This window comes from Phocoena sinus, chromosome 11 (assembly GCF_008692025.1).
Source record: "Phocoena sinus isolate mPhoSin1 chromosome 11, mPhoSin1.pri, whole genome shotgun sequence".
Classification (NCBI taxonomy): Eukaryota; Metazoa; Chordata; class Mammalia; order Artiodactyla; family Phocoenidae; genus Phocoena; species Phocoena sinus.
Window position 1 is genome coordinate 20,169,760 of NC_045773.1, and position 17,860 is coordinate 20,187,619.

The 17,860-nt window shown below is 38.2% G+C and overlaps 1 protein-coding gene across 1 annotated transcript in view; it reads left to right on the top strand.

Annotated features, from left to right (window-relative positions):
* The window catches only part of MDFIC2 (MyoD family inhibitor domain containing 2), a 99,686-nt gene that overhangs the window by 1,474 nt on the left and 80,352 nt on the right, over positions 1–17,860 (top strand). The gene's annotated exons all lie outside the window — the stretch shown is intronic.

The following is a 17,860-nucleotide window of genomic DNA, read 5'->3' on the forward strand; positions in this document are numbered from 1 at the left end:
TTTACTTCATTTCCTGAATCTGCTCTGTTGTTAAAAGACGGCTCTTAAGTAGTTGCCATGTCTCAAAATTGTTTTCTAAGGTCACAGGAGACTTTAATATATATGTCAAGTAAGTTCTACACCACCAATAATAATAATAATAATAATCATGACATCAAACACGATGACAACGTGCATTAGTGATTATGCTGAATCACCACAACCACCTAGGAAGCATTCATCGCTCCTAATATTCAGGTAAGAAAATAGAGTCTCAAAGAGTTTAAGTAAATTGCCTAAAATTACAAAATTAGGAAGTAACAGAGCGGGGATTTGATCCCAGACTATGTGACTCCATAGCATATAAATTGAACTACCACCTTACACACTGTTTCATAGAAAAGATGTTTAAGTTACTTGTCAGGACATGATCTGTGCTCAGAAAGTTGTCCTAAAGTGTTTAAATCAACACCTCCACCTTCACACGTACTCTTCTATCCACTCTTATTCTTAATCCTGCTTTACCCCCATCCTCATTTTTTAACTGTTCACTTTTTTAAAAAAAGATTATCCTTCTGCCCCAGGGCCCCATAATCAAATTGAATAGCTGGAACTCATCTCCAGTGAAGACTTTATTTCAGGATAAAAGTGGGTACAGACATGTATTCTCAGAATCATTCCCTTCAAAAAGCCACAGAGCTAAGAAATTCTCTAACTTCTTTTTTATTAAACAATCTTTTAAATAGAATCTTTAAAAAAACAATATAGAAGTAAAAAAACTGAACTCAGGCCAAAGATCCCTCTGTGTTTTTCTTGAGAAGACCAAGCCCGCAAAGACAGAGAAGTTCTTCACTGTGACTTAGAGTGTAGTTTATCTTATTTCTTTTGCTTCAATTGCCCATGCTATAGATGTCTCACAGAGAAATAATGACAAAAATTGCTATACCAGTCATTTGCTTCCTGAAGAATTTCCATTTTAAAAAATTGTCTCCATTAAGTACAACTTAGGATTAAATTTTTATAATCTACAAAATCTAACTTCCTACGTGACCTGTTTTAGCCCATTTGGACACTTCACTTAAGCTACACTCAAATTATGTTTACTGTATCATAAAAGGGATTCGAGCCAAATGCAAGATGACAACATCTTAATTGGGAATTACCAGGATGAGTTAGTTTTTGAACACAAATGTCTTTTTTTGTTTGTTTTAATGTTAAGAAAAAGGATCTATGTTGGCTTTTTTTTCTTTTTTTTTGCGGTACGCGGGCCTCTCACTGTTGTGGCCTCTCCCGTTGTGGAGCACAGGCTCCGGACGCACAGGCTCAGCGGCCATGGCTCACGGGCCCAGCCGCTCCACGGCACGTGGGATCTTCCCGGACCGGGGCACGAACCCGTGTCCCCCGCATCGGCAGGCGGACTCTCAACCACTGCGCCACCAGGGAAGCCCTTTTTTTCTTTTTAAAGCAACCTGGTGCAATGGAAAGAGCAGAGGATTTAAAGTCAGGCAGGTGAAGGTTTAAAATTTCAGCTCGGCTGTTTACTAGCTGTTTGGCTGTGCCATGTTGCTTAACCTCTCTGAGCTTCAGATTCCTCAGCCAAGGACTATAACACCTACTTTGTGAAATTATGGGAGAGAGATCTCATTACATTTGTGTCTTTTTTCCCTCTTTAAAGCATGATTCAAAATAATACAATGTTTTTTTTGAGATCCTGGTTCACACTTGGAACAATCTGCACTAGTACCGGCGCTGTATATTTTAATAGCTTTGTCAACAGAAAGGACCTCTATAAAGACGCAAAGAGGCAGTTTATTTGGGATCTTAGAATTGCAATTTGGGGAATCACAGATTCCGGAGGAACCCAGAATAGTGTCTCAACAGGGGAAAACGGGCAGGGGGTTTTATGGAAAAAAGGAGGAAGTCCATGCAGGCTTAGACAAGTTGTTTACCAAAGATTTGGATTGGAGGGTAAATATGTTCCATATATACAACTGGGTTATCAAGCACGTCTCATCCCTTACTAGGGAAAGGTAGGGTTTCCTTGGTCCAAAGAAAGTCCAGTTCTCAGCATTATTGTTTCCTTTTGGCAATTCAGCAACTACTCAGCAGCTTTATTTTTGAGTGTTCAGCCAAAGTTCAGCATGGACAGCAAACACGGAGGTCCTTCTTGACACTTCAGTCATTCCTGCCACTGTTTCTCTCACAGCATTTTATATAAATTCCTTCCCGTGGTCCCTACAACGATTTGGTGTGCAGTAGTATTGTCTCATTTTACAGATTAAAAGACCGAGGCTCAGAGAAACTAGATCTTGCTCAAACTGACAGAGCTGTTAAGTGGCAAACTGAACCTTGAACCCAAATCTCTCAATGTCCAAATTCTGTTCTTTGCCTTAAACCACTTTGTCACAATGCCTTCTCCAACAGTTATCAGTATTTGAAATTTATCAAACCCCATCCCCCTTAAAAAAGAAAAAGAAATACAGTCATCCCTCGGTATCTGCAGGAGGATTGGTTCCAGGACCTTTTGCAGATACCAAAATCCAAGGATGCTCAAGTCTCTTACACAAAATTGCATGGTACAGTCAGCCCCCTGTACCCACAGTTGCAGAACCCATAGATAGGGAGGACTGACTGAAGAGACTTGAAAGTGGTTCAAAAGTTTTTTTCATGAATAGCAAAAGTAATTGCTTCTCCCATCACAGTGCCTCTTGCCTCCCTCTGCAATTCCAGCTAGTACTGGCCACGTTTAAAACATAGGGAATCACAGCACTGCCCTATTAGGGTTGCAGCAAGCACTCACTGGCATAATCTACATAAATCACTGAGCACAGCACCTGACCTCAGAGTGGGCATGGGACCAACAGGCGTTAGCACCATCACTGCCAACCTGAGTACTGATGCTCTAACTTCTCATCTTCAAACATTCAGTCAATTTATCCAATTCGAGTCAACATTTATTAACAGCGGTATCACTGGAGACAAGGCGTGAGCATAACAGAGAACAATTTTAAAAAATGAAAGAAGGACAGAAACACAGTCCTGCACTCAGGAATTTTATCTAATTGTCCTGCTTTCCCCTGAAAGGTGAAGAGGTTCTTATTTGCCTTCTACTTTCTCTCCTATGGACCATGGGCCTGATGGCCTCGGCAATGGTGTCAGAGCTGCTTAAAGCAACATCCAGAGCTTTTATTAACAATAAGGGTAAATAGCGTTTAAGAAACACACCAATAAACCTGAAAATGCACTCGGAGTCAAGTTAACTGAATCCTATTTTACCTTCTATCAAACTACCTGGCAATCTTGTACCATTATTCGTCATCTTGCCTTTAAATTCCTGACTTCTCAAACTTTAGATTGATCAAATTCCTGGGTCCCAACTTAAGGAATTCAGGAGGATATAGGTGGAGGCCAGAAATAAATGCTTAAGAGCAAGTTAACATGAAGTAACATGTTCAGGGACCATACTTGGGGAAACCCTGTTTTAAGACAATCAGAGAAACAAAATATGATTGTGAAATATGCACCAGGCAAGATGTACTGTGTAACTGTGCACCAAGGTGGTCTAGAAAGGCCAGTCTTGAAGGTGGTCATCCTCTATTTGCACAGGTGAAGAGGAGTAATGCAGGGTGCAAATCACAGGCTGCATGATGCCCGCTTTGGCGCTAGAGAAATGGGCATTTGGGCCAGTTACCTGTGTATGGATCAACACAAAACAAGGAGGACAGAAAGACTGAGTTCCAACTATAAGTTAAGTAGTTAGTTGGACATGGGTTCTAAGTTGTCACTGCAGGTCTGAGGTCAGGGACTAATATACTGAAGCGTCATTTAAATCTGTAACTGGAGTGCAAAGTGGGATGAGGCAGGCAGAGGAAACTTTAAGGCAAGGGGGATGTTGATGGCTAAGACAGCAATGCATTCAGTAGCCCTGAAGTGAGGACAACACGACCAGCATGAAAGTCATAACAAGGAGAAGAAAATGGGCCCAAACGTGAAAAAGGTTACAAAGGAAAAACTGATATAACATAGAAACTGGGGGGGAAATTACAGGTGGAGCAAGATGGCATGTAACACCCCATTAAACCAGGGAGCATTCTGGGTAAGCATTTCAGTGCTCGCTCCTTACACTATTTAATGGGGAAGAGAAACATCAGAATGAAGGGATGGAAGCTTTTAAATTGTTGCCATTTGCAGTTTAAAAATCACAGCATCACCAGTGTTTGAGCTGCACACGATTTCTTAGAGTGTCTCCTGAATTTTCAGGAGAAAGTGGATTTCTATATGAAATCTCCTGATTTCTAAAGGTTAAATAATAACAATTAACAACAACAAACAACACTTTCAAGAAAGAGCCATGCAGAACAAATGAAACCAGGTTCTGTGAGTCTATTTCAGCCCATGGGCTACCAGTGTGTAACTTCTGTTCTAAGAGCTTGTATCTCTTAACAAAATCTAGTACAATTTCCTAAAAACTGATTTTCCATAAATAAATATATATATATATATATATATATATATATATACACACAAAGTCAAAACAATGGTGTGACCTAAAAAATGTGAAGTTAAGAAGATCAAAATAAAACTGTTTGCCCTTCAGAAGACTAGCTCTCTGTAACGGTTTTAGTGGAGCAGTCTCTTTATGAGTGTAATAAATAGAGGGAAGAATAAAATTATCCCAAGTTACAAGTCTGCCCTCAATGTATGAAGCATAGTTTTATAATCTTCTAACCTGATGCTGACTCGGTCCCATACCTGCTACACTGGGTGGGCCCCAGAGGGAAAATTCATATTATAGAAAATACCTGATTTGTAAAAAATGGCCAGGGGGTGGGCACAGGGAGAGGGCAATGAATAAGCTTTCTCTCACTGTCCAAACATGCCAGGAAGAAAAGAGCCTGGGAGATGAGAATTCTGTAGTAACTCTGAACAAACTACAGATCCTTTTCTGTAAGCAGTCACATGGTTGGTGACTACCATCTTTGGTGATTTCAAAATTATTATTTAGAGATATTTTAAAGGAAACTTCCCTAAACTTATTTAGTATTGATGTAGAGGAGTCAAGTCACCAATGAGTTGGCATCTTGAATACAGTGGTTATTATTTAAACAAAATTCAGGAGTATTAGAGACTAATGTTCCAAGACACTGGAAAACATCCGAGAGGTCCAAAAAGCCATGTTACACAAATTTCCTTCTCAATATAATGCAAAACCTCAAATCCATAACACAAAAATCCCAGCTCATTCTTTTTTTTAATTTTTTTTTGCGGTACGTGGGCCTCCTGCTGCTGTGGCCTCTCCCATTGCGGAGCACAGGCTCCGGACGCGCAGGCTCAGCGGCCATGGCTCACGGGCCCAGCCGCTCCGCGGCATGTGGGATCTTCCCGGACTGGGGCATGAACCCGCGTCCCCCGCATCAGCAGGCGGACCCTCAACCACTGCACCACCAGGGAAGCCCCCAGTTCATTCCTGATTAAGGTTTGTTTGCAAATGAGATAGAGAAAGTATAAATCTTACATTTACTGACATTCATAAATTCACTCAACTTCCCTTAATTCCAAGCGAAGACAGTTCACTTCATTTGCTCAGAAAAATAATTTTAGATCTTGAGCATTAAGACAATTCCAAAATGCATACTTTATACAATTCCACAAGCATTTGATGAGGTTCCTCTTGAACTCACAGATAACATATTAGGCGAAGAAACAAAGATGTCAAAAAAATGAAAACGCCACAGGTTTTGCCCTCAAGGAACTCATGTATTTCAATGCTTTATTATAATGACTAAATATCAATCCATGCTAATTCGCTCATTCAGATACTTTTCATTTTTAGAAGGGCTACTTTTTTGTGCCTAGCTTAAAAATTAAGCCACATTAACGCCTATTTTAAATTGTTAATTTCCACCAATAGCGTATCTTAGTTTCCTTTTACTGTGTACACACAGGAAACAGAATCATTAGCTCTTGTTTCTGAGGTCTCCATGAACTCGTGAAAATGTGTTACCTGATAACCAAAATACAGGTGAAGGAGAAGGTAATAGTCAAATAGAATGTTGTGCTGTTTTTAACCAGAGCTGAAAGGAGAAATTATATGTGAAAATATGTCCTTGCAAGTCATATAAAGAAGTAAAATAAGCACAAGATAATTTCACAGGGAAATTGTTTTGAAGCTTTAAAACAAGATGATGTGATAGAAATTGGTGTGGGGAACTGTCCTTGAGAATCAGTGGTCAGAGAAATTCTGAAGGAGAGAGATTTGAGTGGAGACTTAAATGACAAGAAGAAGCCAGCTGTGCAAAAATCTGGAAGAGCATTCCAAGGAAAAAGTCCTGTTAAAAAAAAAAAAAAAAAAAAAAAAAAAAAAAAATAAAGATAGTATGGCTCAGAATGGCTGGATGGGAAGGAAGGAAGGAGGAAGAAAGGAAAGGAAGAAAAGAAGGAAATGAGGGAGTAAGGAAGGGAAAGGGGAAAAAAAAGGGCTCAAGTTGCAAATAATGTAGAACCTTGCTGGTCGCAGTCAGGAATTCAGGTGTTTTTCCTTAATTTGAATTAGAAGCCACTGCAGATTCTAAGCAGGGGAATAAAATGACTCATTTATATTGGATGTGGTAAAGAGTGTACTCGGAAATAAAACAGAAGACACTGCAGTTAACCAAGCAAAAGATGGTAAGTGGGATAGGATAAAACTGTGAAGGTGAGAGAGGTAGAATAGGATTCGGGACCTATTTTGGAGGTAGAGCCAACTGAACTGGCTGGTGCCCTGGTGTGGGCCGACAGAAAGAAAGGAGGCAAGGCTGACTCCTGGCTTGAGACACTGCATGATGGTAATGCTGCATGAAGAATAAGAGAGAAACTGGCTGGAGATGGGAGAATCAGAAGATCTGGGTGGGTCAAGTTAAGTGTGAAATGCTGAAGATAATCCCCATGAAGACTATCAATTGGGCAAGAGGATATATGAGATCAGTGCCCAGTTTAAGTAACGCTGACAGGGAAAGCTGGCTAGAGATTTTGCTTTAGACCCGAAGATTGAGAAAGCATCTACCGATGGGAGAGCACAGGAAATGAGATACAATTTCAAGTAGAAACACAATTTCTTTCAAGGGAGGAAAGAACATGTCATGTTCCATGAAGTGAACAAAAACAAGAAGGGCTGGAGCATCTTGACCCAAAGGAAGGGTGGCGTTTGATGCGTGTGGGGAGTTTGCCCAGGAACCGAGCCTCAAGCCTTTCAGAGACCTTGGTCAGTCAGCATCTTGGATTCCAATGAACCCTTTTCCCTGGAAATGCCTACTAGAGATATATTTTATCTTGTCGTAAAATATAACCCACTGCATTTTATTCTCAAAAAAAAATTAGGTAAAGGACTATGAAAGGATAACATACTACTTTCAAGATCTAACAATGATAAAATGAAGCTTTAATAGTTTGTATTAGTTCTCCAGAGAATCAGAACCAATAGGATAGGTTGATAGATAGACAGATAGATAGACAGAAGAAAGATGAATGGATGGATAGATAGATAATAAAGGATTTATTATGAGGCACCTGTTTATACAATTATGGAGGCTGAGCAGTCCCACGATCTGCTGTCTGGAAGCTGGAGGCTCAGGAAAGCAGGTGGAGTAGTTCCAGGCCAAGCCCCAAGTTCTGAGAGCCAGTGGTGTAAATCCTGGTCCAAGTAAGAAGTTCAGAGAACTACGGGTGCAGATGTCCAAGGGCAGGAGATGGATGTCCTAGCTCCAGTGGAGACAGAAAATATGCCCTTCCTCTTTCTTTTTGTTCTACTTATCCCTTAACCCACTCTGGAAAGAGATTTTCTCTAATCAGACTATCAATTCAAGGGCCAATCTACCCCCTGAAATAACTTCATGTACACACCCATAAATAATGTTCTACCAGCTCCCTGGATATCCCTTAGCCCAGCCAAGTTGACACATAAAATTAATCATCACATAGTTTTTGAGAGGAAAGTAACAGATAATTTTTCTAGTTAAATTAATGAAAAGTGGTATTTATTGGAAGGCTGGGAGTCAGTTTGCAGTCTACAGGGAAAATTCAGGTCCAGGATGGACAGGAAGTAATCTAGCTCTGGTGATCCAGATAGCAAGATTTAACGATACATTCAGGTCACCATTCCTAAAACATTACCTCCACACACTTTTCCTGTCCTCTCATCCCCCTGTACTCGAGACTCCAAATCTCAAGGAAGAAAGCTCAACAGATTTGTCCATGAGACCCCATCCTCGGCTAGGCAGGGCAGGAAACCGTGACTGACAGCACCACAAGGCTACGCGTAATGGGGGAGAGATGCTTCTTCAGATGAAATCAGTATGCTAGGCACCAGAATGAAAGGAGAACAGATGCTGTGTGGCTTCCAAATAATGTCTACTCTAAGAGACAGTACCCACGATTTTCAGTGCTTTTGCTCCACAGGGATAATATTTTCTTAAGAACCTGACATGTGCTGCTGATGGACACTGAACATTTCAGGAAGGAGAGTATTACTTTAAATGTATTGGCGTTCTACCGAAGTTCAAAAGTCAGAATCATTTTGTTTCTCTGATAACCTTATTTTATGTTGAGAAAGTCCAGTAAAAGATGAGATCTGTGTTCTCACAGGTCAACAAATTAAATTCACATGGCACATCCTACAGCTGACGGTTGAAATTTCTTTCCAACTAAGCCTATAAAGTGGTAAGTTCATTTCTTACAAAATGATGATGTTGATCCCAATGGAATGGAAGGCCTACAGGATGCCATGTCAGCCTTGAGACTATAACCAGATGAATTAATCAGGGCAAAGTCCCTATAAGTTATTAAATAGCAGATTTAAGCACTCTCTTTCAATGATGATAGGGCAGTACATCAAATCCAGAATGATCTTAGCTCACCATTATTAACTGCAATTTTATGAACTAGGAGTGAAGCCATCTGTAGAAACTGTGAACCAATCTTTCCCGTCTCATCAGGAAAATGAAAGTTGTAGCTAACTAGAAAGTTCAAGAGACTTACTTGTTTCAACTGAGATTTTTCAGGAGACTCCTTTTCCTCTATGTCACAACAGCTGTTGGTGTGATTCACTTAATCGACATTAGTATAAAGAGCAATCTTATAGGGAGAGGAAAAGTCCCCCATGTTCTATGGCTCAGGAATAAGGACATCCCATTTCTTGTAAATTCCACAAAGAGATACTTTATTTTTATATGATTATGGCCCATGTCTTTCAGCTCAGGAACAGCATTTAGAGGGAATACACTCTCTAATAAAACGTACCTGCGCTAGGTGTGCACCAGACCATTAGTACAAAAAGGAATGTGAAGAGAAGAAATGAAGACATCAGTCTGCAGACATAAATCACTTCAAACCATTTTAGCCATTATTTAAGCCTGTCGAAATGTAAATGTGCAGCAAAGACAAAAAGCAAGGGCAATGACAGTAGTTTTGCCAGCGTATAACTTCCAGAAAAAAGAGAAGGGATAATAACTCCTAGAGGTGTAGTATTAAATAAGACATCAGACAATTTCTCCTCTTGAGCTGAATTTCCACACTACTATGGACTTGAAAAGAAACAGCTACCTTGCAGAAGGTAAGAAAGGTGCTTCATGATGTCTAATCTCAAACAACTGACAATAGGAGAGGAAGATCTGCATTTTAGCTCCTTCAGTTGCTGATTTTATTTTCTTTATTATATTTAGAATATTCAGCATTATAGATTGGAAACCAAATTTCTCCCAGAGTTGACAAAAGGTATATGTCAACACTAAAACATCCTGAATGTAAATTTCATTAAAATATGTAAAGTTTCTACAAATAAACTCTTCTGAAGAAAAAATTCATCAAAAATTATATTCCATCTACATTCAACAAAAAAAAGAAAGATTCCACTCTATACATGTGTCTTAAAACTAATTTCTTAGACCACTGTATGAAAACTCAGATTGATAAGACAAAGTATTCATACCAGAAAAGAGGCATTTGTTTTATAAAATAATATACAATTAAGTAAACCAAATCAACGAACGTTTTGATTTCCTGAAACGCAAAGACTTAACACAAATAATATGTCATGATTCTTGTGCCCAAGGAACTTATAATTCAGTTGGAGAAACAAAATATCAACAACACATCCTGTGTGCCAGAGGATTCAGACAAGAGCAAGCTTTTCAACTTTATATGAAATATAGTACAATGTGCACAACCGATTTGGATGGAACTTTTCAGTATCAATCTCTCACACACCAAACCATATGGGTATACCTAATTCCTCAGATAAGGATTTCTCTTAGGATTAAAACAGAGCTCGTTGCTTTGCTATATTTTTAATGGATTTAGCAGATTTCGGCTGAAACAACCTGCACTAAAGATTCCCTTGAAAACAGGATTCATTTAAAAATTCAGAAAAATCGGGGATGTGGCTGGGCTATAAATCATAAGTAGAGTAGGCAGTAGCATTACAAACTGATGGAATACTATGGTCTAAAGTGGAGACAGAGAAGTCTGGGGTGTTCAGAGAACAGTAGTTATGTTTTCCTGGGTAAAGGGTATGTATGTGACAGTAGGAAATAAACACTGGCTCTATCATGATGGACTGTTAATACTAGGCTGAAGAGCATATTTGGAAAGTTCTAGGACAAAGAGAAGCTATCAAATTATCAAATTAGATTTCTTACATAGTCTCTTAAAAGAAAAGAACTTTTTGTAAATATTCTTTAATTTATTACCCAGCCTTTTCTCTTAAAAGAAAAAAGAAAAGAAAAACAACTGATGTCCATATTTTAAAATGAGGAAAAACTATAACATGAAGAGATAAAGATACTTAATAAATAGTAAGGGAGTTCATTTTTCCAGGGGAAGTTCTAATGTGAATGACTTATTTAGTGAAGAGGGAAAACTGCATTAAGGACTTTAAAAAAACAAAAATAACACCACAACTTGGAGGCAAAATATATTCATAGGTCATGAATACACTGGGGTGTCCAATATACTGTTAAACCTCTAAATTCTGTAGGCCAACAACCATTAATTAAGAAGCTACCCTCAGGCCTCTGGATTCTAGGACAAATTACCAAGTCTGAGTTCTAAACTCAATGCATCACTTCCTCTCTAATAGAAGAATGTACTCGTTGCTTCAGTTTTACTTAAGGACATCAGTCTTGTCTTGTAGTCCCCTAGCAGCTAGAAGTAACTTGTTCTCCTCACTTCACAAGTTAACAATGCTAACTGGAAATCGAATTTAATTTGTAAAAATCCTGAACAGGGAAAAGTTACATGGTTAAAAATTATATATATAATTATATATTACATACATATAATATACATAGCTATATATAACACATATGTATATGGAACAAAATATTTTATTCCATCCTTCTCTCTGGCCTTCTAACAATACATTTATAGACTTTCTTCTCTTTGTAAGACAACACAGTAGCTTCTTAGGAGAGAATCAGACATAAATAACACTCTAGGTGCCCACAATCAGTGTATATGTGATATTACAGAGGCCGGTAGTAGTTAAGGAAACTTCACCATAAGCCACCAGATTTAATAAAGCAGAAATGTTAAGTATTAGATTGCTAATTGCTCAAGGGCATGGGTGTATCCAGCTTACTTACTTCTATATTTGAGCATCCAGATAGTCCCTGGAACAGAGCAGATGCTCAAAAACGATATGAATAAATGAAAGAATACGTAAGCAAATTCCAAAGATGATATGATATTCAGAAGTGATATATGATATAAGAAAGAACACATCTACAATTCAGAAAAATCGGGGATGTGGCTGGGCTATAAATCATAAGTAGAGTAGGCAGTAGCATTACAAACTGATGGAATACTATGGTCTAAAGTGGAGACAGAGAAGTCTGGGGTGTTCAGAGAACAGTAGTTATGTTTTCCTGGGTAAAGGGTATGTATGTGACAGTAGGAAATAAACACTGGCTCTATCATGATGGACTGTTAATACTAGGCTGAAGAGCATATTTGGAAAGTTCTAGGACAAAGAGAAGCTATCAAATTATCAAATGTATCTGGGCTGGGGGTTGGGAAGGCAGACAGGACCTAAAGATGGCAGAAAACTCTGTGCTTTAGAAAACATTTGTGATTTGAGCATCTTTATTTAAATGGATTAGAAGCATATAAATTGAGGGGAAGGGTAGAAACAGAGTGTTGCATCCACAGATGAGAAAGAATGACTTCTGCACTGGGCTACTGGTTGCCAGGACAATGGGAACAAAGGGGCTGGCACCCAAGAGAGTGCTGGCCCCAACGCCTTGGCCATGGACTAGATGTTAGAGGGTAAGAGAAGGAGGAGTTGTCAGAGATTCTAGAAAACCTCAGGGTTGAAACTGGAATGCCTCTGTGTGTGTGTGTGTGTGTGTGTGTGTGTGTGTGTGTGTGTGTGTGTCCCCTTATGTAAATAATCTGTTTCAGAAAATTAGAAAACGCAAATGGCAAAAAATTACTCCAAATCTTAACACTTAGGGGTAGCCACTGTACATCTTTCCTTATATGTTTTATATGTGTACCAAAGTGTATATACACACACTAGTAAATTTAATGAAATTTGATTATGCAATATAATCAATAATGTGCTTTTCTTACTCATAAATGAATGTCAATACCTTTTCAGGTTAACAAATACAGATTTAAAGCACCATGTCAATGGCTATACACACAGTACTCCACTACTGAAGTCATAAAATATATGTCAACATTTCCTTACTTTCGGATATTTAGGTTGTTTCCAATTTCTTGCTTTGAAATCGCAAAAGAATACACTACAGCACCTCTTGCGATTTCCTTTCAAACGGATTAACCAGAAGCATCTTGTGCATCCTCACACCTTATCTTTGGTTGTCAGGGAACCGTATGCGACATACTGCACATCAGTGCTTCACTTTATGTTCATAACAGCCATGCTCAGGAAGAAAGTAAAGGTCAGAGAAATTTTAAAAATGAGGTCTAAAGTCACACAGGTAACAGATCACAGAGCCAGATCTCAAGCCAGGCATGCTGATCCTAAATCTATGGCCTGTTCACCATAGACTCTGCTCTGAAATATACTTGAAGGTAGATAACCAATAACCCCACACCTGCACTCATTATGACAAATAAAATTAAAGGAAACTGAAAAAGTTTGGGGAAGCCTTGTGGATAGTGTATATTTATTTATTTATTTTTAATTTATTTTTGGCTGCGTTGGGTCTTTGCTGCACGCGGGCTTTCTCTAGTTGTGGTGAGCGGGGGCTACTCTTCGTTGTGGGGCATGGGCTTCTCACTGCAGTGGCTTCTCTTGTTGTGGAGCACAGGCTCTAGGCGCGCAGCCTTCAGTAGTTGTGGCACACGGGCTCAGTAATTGTGGCTCACGGGCTCTAGAGCGCAGGCTCAGTAGTTGTGGCACATGGGCTTAGTTGCTCTGCAGCATGTGGGATCTTCCTGGAACAGGGCTCGAACCCGTGTCTCCTGCATTGGCAGGCAGATTCTTAACCACTGTGCCACCAGGGAAGCCCGATAATGCATCTTTAAACCTCTAATTCACGTAGTTGGATTCTCTAAACACCTGTCTTCAGCAAAGACATGGTGATTTAAGTGGGAAAGAGGACTTAGTTATGACATTAGGCAAAGATTCAGAAGCCAACTTATCTACAGATTGTAGTGATTAAATAGTTCAGAATGAATTACAACATTGTAATATTGCTGCATTCATATTTAAGAGATAAAAGTTGGAGTTCAGTTCCCATAATATCCAGTCATTTAAGACACAAGAGAGTTAATCATGTTAATATCTTCCCACTGATGTTGGCTAACTAAAGAAAAAAATATGGCTGATGGAGGAGGGAAGTGGGAATCTTATTTTGTTTGCTGATCTTTCTGAAACGAGCACTTGAAAATAAAACATATCACATCAAAGTGTGGGGGAAAAATAACTCCAGCGGCAGAATCAACCATGATCAGATTAAGAAACAGCAAATATATTTTTTGCATGGCTAATAAACAGATCAAAAAACCTGCAGACCTAAGGATATTTGGATGCCAAATCTAACTTTAATTTTCAAATAGCCTTATCTGGTCTTACCATCTCTCCAGCAAGAAAATTACATTACACATAGCCCTGCTTTCTCATATTCAGCAAGTAGCATCCCACGGTCAACCTTAGACGTGACCTTAATTTTCCTTGTTATATTCAGAACTTTAAAAAATTTGTCCCCTTAAATCTTTAAATAGTAGGATTTAGCAAAGAATAAAAGACACCATTCTGCAAAAGCTTGAAGCCAGAAACAAACACAATGTATTGCAGACATGATGGATACTTCATCCATTGTATTTTTAACCATAAATTAAATTCAATTGTACTTTGTGATCAGAAGCCTGCTAGTTTACAATAATAATATTTTTAGTTAAAATTATAAAGTAAAGCTATTTTTTTAGGTAATCAAATGACACTTAACAAATTACCTGAATTCTTACCATCTACACCACCAACGGAAAACAACAACAATAACAAAATGCTTAGGGGAGAATTTTAATTTCTCACTTCACATAATGGAGGAAAGTGAGTCAAATATTTTTTCCACCCTCTAAGAAGTTTAATGCAACTCCAAGAATTCTAATTACACAAATATACCTACTGCTCCACAAGGCACCCAGACATACGCAATGAAAAGCATTCTTATTTCTGTCTAACCAATTGAAACTACAGTGATTATATGAAATTGGCATTAGTAATAAGGAGAAGCTAAATGAATAACTTGAGGGTTAAACAGAAGTAGAGTCTAATTACAGCCCTCCAGTGGCTCAAATATCTAAACTGTTCATTTCACCAAGACATCTAGTCTCTGTGGTCTGAAGCAATTTTCTTACAACCTTTATCTAAACTTTGCCTACCATATTCAAGTAAACAGGTTGGCTCTTTGGTTCTTTTGCTTTGTTTCTGTAAGGACTCATTTTACAATAACCAACTACTCAGAGTCAGACAAAATAATTTGCACAATTATTTAAATTGTCCAATATTAAATTCAACAAGGAGAGAACTGTGCTTAAATGTAAATTTTATTTGTTCTCTCTTTAAAATAAGCAGAGATCAGAGAGAAATAGGTTTGTATCATTTCAGATTTCCATAAGGAATAATATATACACTAATTAGTCAATCAAAAATCATGGCAAAACCATAATATACTGGGGGTAGGGGTTGGAGAGGAGGGTATTGGACCAAAGCCTGGCAATAGGCTAGACCAGAGAGGCAGATCATAGGTACTTATTAACCATGTGAAAGACGTTACTTGAAGGGCAATGGAAACATTAAACGGCCTTAAACACAGAGAGACCATTATTAGATTTGCCTTTTTTAAAGACCACTCTGGCAGCAGTGTGGATGGGAGAGGCGGAAAGCAGATAGAAGGCTTTTGCAGTAGCCGAAGTAGAAATTTTTTAAATGACAATATGAATGAGAAGAGAAAATGTGAGGATTCGTTGAAATTTACAATTGTCAGGACTTCCTGGTAACTTGGTTCTGGGGATGAAGGAGACAGATGTCAAAGACAGAATGCAACTTGCTGGGTCAATTACCAAGCTCTTTGCTCAGGTGGAAACACAGGAACTGCAGTGTATCCTTCACTTGCTGTGAGTTACATAACTAAATGGGTTTGGTTTTTTTTTAATTACCTTAATTGAAGAAGTATGTCAACCAATGTGGACGTGTTAGAAGTGTTGGGTTCTAGAAATTGGAGTTGAGTATTTCTTGGACTTCGGTTAACTAACATGAATTCCATCATATTTTCTGGTGGGCTCTGGGTGCAGAAGTTAATAGGGAGGAAGCAGCATATTCAGAGTTCTTTCAGTCTCTTAGGGAGACAGTAAGCTGAAGATCTGGAGAGGGAAAACAAGCATAGGGTTTAAATGAAGCTTCGTGGCCTTTTATGTTTTAAATTTCAAGTTGTTTGGGGGCTTATGGGGAAAGGAAAATCTAAGGCTCGTAGTAGGTATAACGACTCATTCATTTTCCTCTTCACCTTATTACAAAGTAAAGAAAATGTTTGATAAACAAGGCTTTCACCCTTTCCCACGAGTAAAATACTGCTGCTTGGAATGAAATGTAACATGTAAAACAGACCTAGAATTCTGCTGATGTCTTTAACAAGGTGATTCACACATTAAACAACAGTCTTAAGTGGGGTACCAGAGGCTGTGAGGTTTGCAAATCAAGCTTGTTTCTAATTTTTACACATAATTTACCTTTGTTGTTTCCATAAAGGTGAAAGAATATAAGGAGCAGGCATGAGAAGCAAAGAGAAAATAAATAGGGGGCATGTGTTTCTTTTATCAAACCATACTTCAGTTTCATTAAGTAAAGGCCCATATCAACAACAAAAATACAACAACTGAGATATCCAACATGAATCAAGAGGTATCATGGATCAAAAATACAGCACTTTAAAATATTTCCATTGCAGTATTTATACCATTGGGAATGATATGGTCAAGAGCCAAGTCCTTGGAACACACTGACCTGTATTTAAAATCTGGTTCTACTCCTAATTAAACAGTAATCTTAGCCAAATCACTTAACATTCTTGAGCTTCAGTTCCAAGCTATAAATCAAAAATAATAAAGGCTGCATATACAGTGGATTGCTACCAACATCCGTTTTCCCCTTGTTCTTAAGGAACCTCAATTTTGTTCAGAAACCCACCTATTTCATTACAGCCACGCATTTCCAGGGAGGCTGGCTCCATCAACAGTCCCAGGAGTGAAATGAATTCTGATTGGTTTAACCCAATCATGGTGGTTCCAATTGCCCTTACCGGTAATCGTTTTAGACAAGTTTGTGAAATAATTCAGGACAATGAGACGTGAATCTGCTGGAGACTTTTGGTACAGGTTTTCGTTTTGTTTTATTTGTATAAGGAAAGGTGAGTTGATGCTTTGTTTGTTTTTTTTGTTTGTTTATTTATTTATTCACTTTTATTTAGGTTTTAGGTTTTGGGGGATCCTAAGGAAGTTTACAAGTAAAGTTCTTTCCACTTTTGGATGCTGTCGAGTCTTTATATGACGCCTGAAAGTGGGAAGCCACCTTATGGTCCTAAAGGGAAGTTAGCCTAATAATAAAGCCATGCATCTGACCTAATAAATTAACACAGGGGAAAAAAAGGAAACAAAAATCTTATGAGTGTTGTCAAGCAGTTGATTTAATCAACCCTTGAGCCAACCTACCTCTGAAATTGATATGTGAGAAATAAATTACCTTTTTTTTTTAGGCAAGTTTTAGTTGGAATTTTCTGTTATTTGCAGCTGAAGGCTACTTTGGAGAATGAATAATAATGAATGAAAACTACTGAGCACCCAATAATAACTACTGTCATTATTACTTTAACCTTTTTTTCTCATAGTCACTTTCTAGGTCTTTTTCTCCCTTTTCTTGACCCTATGGAAACCATCAGGGAATGTGTAGTTTCTTATTCCTTTCTATATTCCCCTACATACCTACAACAGTGTTTATCAACAGTAACTGCTTACAAATATTGTCAAAATGAAATAGAACTGAATCAAAGCATTTTCACACATTGTACTGTAGGGTCTATTAATGAACTAGAGTAGACAGATTTCATTAGCAAAAGAGGGTGTATTTTATAAAGAACAGCATGAGAAAAATCAATGTACTTTTTATTCTAAAGAATGATATATTTTTCATTCTAAAGAGAAAATATAAATTTCCATGAACCAAGTTTCAAATGCTAGAGCAATACTATTTTGAACAAGTGACATTTCTAAAGCACCGAGAAAAAGAAACTCAGATGAGAAAACTTAAAACATGACAATGTCTTTGTAAAAGCAAGCCGTACTCTTAATAAAAATTTATAAATATTAAAGACTCATTCAACTG